The sequence below is a fragment of the Chinchilla lanigera genome, unplaced genomic scaffold (assembly GCF_000276665.1).
Source record: "Chinchilla lanigera isolate Chin_1 unplaced genomic scaffold, ChiLan1.0 scaffold00016, whole genome shotgun sequence".
Lineage (NCBI taxonomy): Eukaryota > Metazoa > Chordata > Mammalia > Rodentia > Chinchillidae > Chinchilla > Chinchilla lanigera.
The window spans coordinates 27249858-27256662 of NW_004955417.1; the positions used below are offsets into that span (position 1 = coordinate 27249858).

At 42.7% G+C, this 6805-nt stretch overlaps 1 protein-coding gene across 1 annotated transcript in view; it reads right to left on the reverse strand.

Annotated features, from left to right (window-relative positions):
* Window positions 1–6805, reverse strand: part of Azin1 (antizyme inhibitor 1) — a 27870-nt gene that overhangs the window by 18163 nt on the left and 2902 nt on the right. Inside the window, exon 2 of the mRNA NM_001291639.1 lies at window positions 5466–5602. The gene's annotated coding sequence lies outside the window, so the exon portion shown is untranslated. The remainder of the gene's footprint in view (window positions 1–5465; window positions 5603–6805) is intronic.

The window sequence follows — 6805 nt, forward strand, 5'->3', positions numbered from 1 at the left end:
AAAAAAAAAAGGAAAAAAAAATAAACCTACAGAAATTACTGGTAAAAAAACAAAACAAAACAAAACAAACATTATTATGGCTGATACCACTCTAGTCACAGTCAGAACTGTCTAGAGCAGTACCACCCAGTGGAACTCTGCAGTTAAGTGGAATGTTCTTTACTGCTATTAGCTCCCAAGTTTTTCACGTGTGAGTCTCATATAACCAAGGAAATGAAATTTTGAGGGGAAAAAAAAACAAAACCAAAATTTTAAAACAGTGGCACGAGTCCAATCCAGGGCTTCGCATATGCTAAGCCAACACTCCACCTGAGCTGCAACTCCAGCTCTAAACTGCATTTGGGCCTAACTTATGAAATGTAAGTAGCTACCTGTCTAGAGATTCCTAGTGAACAGGGTACAGCAGTGCTAGGCGATGCTATTTTCATCAAATTTCAAACCTCCAGAGATCAAGTCCACATACCGTATCATAAACAAAGACCACCACCATCCTCCAAATAACTGCTCATGGTAATGAAGTTTGATTCACAAGCCAACAAAGCTAGACAGTAAATGAACACAGGTTACCCAGGAAGTAAGTTCTGAATGAGAACGTCACACATGTGCTGACATAAACGCAGAGTTTAGAGACACCAAGTCTGCTGCCTTTGACTTCTGCTGTGAGCCTGTGAGTCCAGGCGTATCCAACTTCCCCGCTGCTGAGGCCCTGGGCAGCTGACCCCGGCCTAACTCTCGTGACTCAGCACAGCCTCGCCATCAGGGGAAAATGCTGCCCTAGCAGAGAGGACTCACTGGGCATGTGAGCCACTGCACGGTGACACCGGACAGAGCCGAGGGCAGACACCTGTGTCCCCTGAGCCGTTCCTTGATGCCCCTCCAGCGTGGCCAGCCTCGAGCAGCCTATGAGCCCACCATGAGTTCCTGTGTGCTGTAGCCTGACAAACGCCCCAGTGTGGGGGCGGCTGGTGGGAGGGTGCAGCAGGAGACAAGACCAGGGTTGGTCAGACAGGCCTGAGATACACAGTACTATGAACTCTCCGCTCAAGCACTCCGTGCAATAGACACCCCCTTTACCGCTGAGCTACGCTGCGCTCCCATCTTTGTGGCCCTCCTAGGAAAAGTTCTACACTTCCCCAACGCAAGCACACACCTGCAAATCTCGTTCATCTCTCAACATGCTATTTATTTGCACTGTGCTTGTACAGAGTATTTCTCTGCTACCTCATAGCTGAAAAGACAACATTAAATTACTTTATGCATACCAGGCAAATATATACCCCTTATCAAGCTTTCCCTTTGTGCATATTCAGAGTCATCAGGCACTTTTTTTTTTGAGACAGGGCCTGCCTATGTAGTTCAGGCTGGTCTTCAACTCACTATGTAGACCAGGCTGCCCTCAGACACATGGTAATCCTTCTGCCTCAGTCTCCCAAGTGCTGGGATGACAGGTATGTGCCACCACACCTGGATCAAGCACCCTTTTCTACTGATACTCAGCAGTTAGCAGTGATAGATGAAAACTAAGGGCAGAGCCATTACGACATGTATAAATAGTAATCATTAGAAGACATAAATACATAAAATGCTGATGTCCCAATTCAAATAAACACATTCCCTAAAGGCAAAAAAAGGCATTCAAAAATAAATACATAAAATGCTGCTTTACATTCCTGCACGAGCACAGAACATGACAACTAGATTAAATTTCTGAAGCAAACTTATGAGTACATTTAATCAATTCACTGAATTCCTTTCCTATACTTAAATTACTATTAGTGGTTATGTTCATGGTGCATTTAATATGAATTCATAACCAGATCCATTGTTAAAGGGAAATAGCAAGTCTGCTAGTAAAAGTTTCAATTGAAGTTTCAGTATGTTCAATTAGGCTAATGTATTAATTAAAATCGATGTCAGAGCTAAAATGTATTAAAAATTAGCCCACTGGAAAAATCTTACTGCAGCAAAGTCCTAGGCAACTTTTGAAAAGGCTTTGAAAAACATTTCCACAATTAGGGGCCCACTGCATTCATATTGCTGCTAAAATATATGTCAGGACTCGTTCTGTGTTAGGGGATCGAGGTGTGTTTCAGACAGCATACAAGAGGCCATGTTCAATCCCCAGAAAAAAGGTGTTTTCACAGTGCTCACATACTGTATCATACACGTATTTTTAAAACTAGCTTTGAAGGCAGGCATGGTGGTGCATATTTGTAATCCCAGCACTTGGGAGGCTGAGGCAGTAAGATTGCCACTGAGTTTGAAACCAGCCTGGATTATATAAGTGACTTCAAGCCCAGCCTGCACTGTATAGTGAGACCCTGTCTCAGGAAACAAAATAAAAACAACAAACAAACAAAACACTTAGCTTCGAAAGAAAAAGATTATATAAGCAACTTGCAGTGTTTACGGATACTTAAGTGGACAAACTATCTCAAAATGCAGATGGTTACTGGACTTCAAGCTTACCCTGAAGCCCATCGTGGGGTTCAGCCCACCTGTACTTTCTTGGACACCTAGGTGGGCATGGGAGCATCAGCTCTGCAGAGCTTACAGCTACAGCTACGCCTTGCAAGTCACTTCCACAGGGCATTGTTTTAGACTTGGGGCAAACAGTGCTGGGGCACCTCAGAAAACCTCAGCATCTTGGCATCCAGCAGCACAAACTGTCATACACAGAAATCACATCCCTAAGGGGTGGGGCTTTCGCTTACATTTTTATTAATTCTAGGAAAACCTATGGGACAACTTTCTACATTCATGATTTGTAAGGCTGTAGGGCTGTAGTGTAATGTATGTGTGTAAGTAACATGTTTATGTGTATACATTATGTAACACCCTCCAAGAGAATGAGCCAGCACCCTACAACCACACTTCTGCTTAAGTAAAACCTGGAAATATTAACATTAAATGCAATCAGAAAAAAAAGTTTCCATTAAGGGGCTGGGGATTTAGCTCAGCAGCACAGCACCTGCCTGGCAAGCGCAAGGTTGTGAGTTCGATTCCCGGTACCCGGGGGGGGGGGGGGGAGAGGAGTTTCCATTAACACTAATTCAGGTCAAGTTTTTTTCCCAAATTAGTGTAGATCACATCAAAAAAGCTAAGAATTTTGTTGAGGAGCTTTTGGCCTTCAGAATGAGATGAACAAGGAAGGTACTGCAGGGCTGTAGCTTTATAACAAGGCAACAAGTGCTAGAGATTCTTTTAACGCAATATACATCATCCCTAAAGCACTATCTACCTGCCCCCATTCCTCCCAAAAGGAGTGTGGCAACTACGGACCCGCTAAGTTCTACACTATTGTTCCGTATTTTGAGGACTGCTTTTTCCTGCTTTGGCTTCCTAAGGTTATCAGCTTAGTGATACCTCAAATGCCTAAAAGAAAACATCACTAGGAATAGTAAACAAACTGTAAGATTTACTTTCCAATCAAATAACTAAAAGGCGGCTTATACTTTAATGTGGTCTTCTTTAAAAGATGAAATTTGTTGTTGAATTTCCACCTATTCCCTCCCCCATTTTTTCTTTTGCCGCAGGTTGGCCTTGAACTTGCTGAGATCCTTCTGCCTCAACCTCCTGAGTCACCTCAACAAGCTCCATGTTAGACTCTCATCTATTCTTGACTATGATGTCAACCAACCTAACTCCAAAAGGCACTGTCAATTTCTAAGCCAACTTAGGGTCACATGTCAGATACGTTGGAAATGAAAAGAGACCAACAAAAGCAGGTATCTGCTGCGGGGTGTGGAGGCACATGCCTGTAATCCCAGCACTCAGGAGGCTGAGGCAGGAGGACTGTTCTGAGTGTGAGACCAGCCTGGGCTACAAAGTGAGCTCAAGGCCAGCCTGAACTGCACATCAAGACCCTGTCTCGAAAAAGGACAAACCCCACCCAAATAAAAAACAAACAAAAAAACCCCCACCCAAACACACAAAAAAAGCAGATAACTGACTTGGTACGAGATGATAGCAACCCCGTTTGTCTTTCATTTGTACATAGGTAGCCTGGCTACAACGCTGGCTGATTCCAGCTAGGGGTTGCGTGGGTACTAGCACGAGTCATCAAAAACTGACATACAACTAAAGGCAGCAAGGCACTCACCAGAGACCAATGCACCTGCTTGGGACTAAGACAACTGTTCAAGCCCAGCTTTATTAACAGTTGTCATTCAAATAAGCATTTGCTCATATCTATACAGAGAAGAGGAGAGCCAGACTGGAAAAGCTTCACAGGGCTTTTAAGAAAATATTTTTTAAACTGCCTTTTCATGTTTTTAACCTTAATTGAGTTGGTAGTCTAGCTATGCAGTTCAGGCTGGCCTTGAGCTCACTCTGTAGCCCAGGCTGGTCTCAAATTCACAACGATCCTCCTGCCTCAGCCTCCTGAGTGCTAGGATTACAGGCATGTGCCACCAGGCCCGGCCAGTATCTAATGTATTTAAAAGATGTGCTTTAACATACCCTAAGAGAAAAAGAACACTGTTTTGGTTTTTTGATACAGTCTCAATTTGTAGTCGAAACAGGCCTCAACTCATGGCAACCCTCTTGCCTCAGCCTCTCAAGTGCTGGGATTACAGCAGGCATTCATTACCACACCTAACTAAGATAAAACTTTTTGATACAATCTACTTAATGAGATCAGACTAAATAGTAAATTGATAGTCTTAGCTCTCCTGAAAATGGATATTGCTTCCAATTTGCTGGCCAACTGTAAAACATCCGGATTTAAACACCAAAACCCAAATTTTACACATAATACACACACAGTCCAGTAGTTCAAATTTAAACAACTGCCTCTTGAGGAATTCCACTTTGCACAGGGCCTTGATGCTGCACGAAACACCAAGCAGTCAGAGCTACCCAGGGGAGTCTGCTGAGAGGTGGAGCGGGCAGACAGCACCCTCGGGGCTGGGGCGTGGCTCAGCAGGACCTGTGTTCAGCACGTGCAAACTCGGGTCTCTACCTCTAGCACCAAAAGCAACAATGACTTTTCTAATCCAGCCTACACATTTGTACCCACTAAACCAAATGGCAGAATGATGTGGTAAACTGTATCTTCCAAAAACCACTCTCCAACTTACATTAAAATAGGAGCTAGTACAATTTCCTAGAACTTCTCCTGCAAAATGTATTTAGTAATATTTGTTATATGAGACAAATTATCAGTGATTGATAAAAATGCATTCAACTAATTCAGTTGTGGCTATAACCGGTACCTGTCAAATCTGACAAAACTTCAAAAGAACTTCAAGGGCCGGGGCTATAGCTCAGTGGCACAGTGCCTTCCTGGCCAGTGTGAGGTCTTGAGTTTGATTCCCGGTATCAACAAAACAAAACAAAACTTCAAGGTCATTGCACTTAAAAAAGCAAATGTAATTTTGAGTCCTCAAAAACATGAAGCAACTTAGCAGTCTCACTGACCTCAATTTCATTTCATTAGGATCCTGAGGACAGGGAATACTCACATGGACGAGTTAGGAGATGGAACCCCCTATCATCAGCTAGGCTCCCAGGGGGGCTCGGCGTTGAAGTCGAACTGCTCTCTATACAGCACTTCTCCTAGGCCCTCTGGGTAGTTGTACACTCGGTCAGAAAGTTCGCCCTAGACGAGGAAATGAAGATAGCAAACAGCTCCATGTTAGGAAAAAAACAAACAAGTTGAAGCCATATTAGACAAAATGTTTTCAAAGCATTTAACACAGTGCCAACACTTTTTTACGTAGTACACCTTCTTAAGGTGCTGTACTACACAATTCTCAGACCCTGAAACCATGGTCATCCTATCATACTGCTTTATTTACCTAACTCCTAAGTTTCTAGCTGTCATCTAATTATTGCTTTTGTCTCCTAACATCCAAGTTTGTAAGTAGCCTCAAAGTTAAAAGTTTACAGGTACTCTGCCAACCTTCAAAACTCTATTGTATCAGCAAGACTTTATTTTTTATTTATTTATTTTTTTGGTCTTTCTGAGACAGGTCTTGCTATGTAGTTCAGGCTAGCTAGCCTTGAGCTCACTTTGTAGCCCAGGCTGCCTCGAACTTGCAGCAATTTTCCTGCCTCAGCCTCCTGAGTGCTGGGATTACAGGTACACTCCACCATGCCTGGCTTGAGCAAGACTAAATACACAATGTTGTACATAATGTCATTGGAACTACCCAAAGCATCCTTTTACTCCTCAATTCAGATCCTTCTTTGCTTGAAGTGTAAATTCCTACTACAGTACTAAAAAGTTTTAAGATCTCATACATTATGTATCTGAAATAACTACGAAATAACATTAGGCAAGTAACCTCTTCTGGTTTACCTCCCCTTACATAGACCATCTACATCTACTACTTTCTATTGCCACCAGGAGCAAGTGAAGAAGTTTTAGAATTGGCCACCACTCATCATCATTCGGCTGGATGGGTTTATCACCTCTAGGCTAAAATGTTACACATTATGTTTCTACTTGTCATACAGTGGTTACACTGTTTTCACATAGTATATCTTGACCCTTATTTGCTACAAAAGGGATGGTGAGAAGGAACCCAGAAATATGAAACTAGAGATAAAAGGCCAGGAGTCTAAAGGGTGTCAAAAACACAAGCACCAACTAAAGCTTATCTCAGCTCAAGGTGAATCAATTGTAGCAGGTAAAATGCCCTACCTACCTAGAGAGGGAAACTGGCCACTCTTACGGACATTCATGGATGGCAAGGAAAGACCCCAAATTATGTACTACTCCATAAACATCCAATTCTTCCTGTACCTAGGTAGTTTTTTTTTTTTTTTTTTTTTTTTTGAAGCAAGGTCTCAATATATA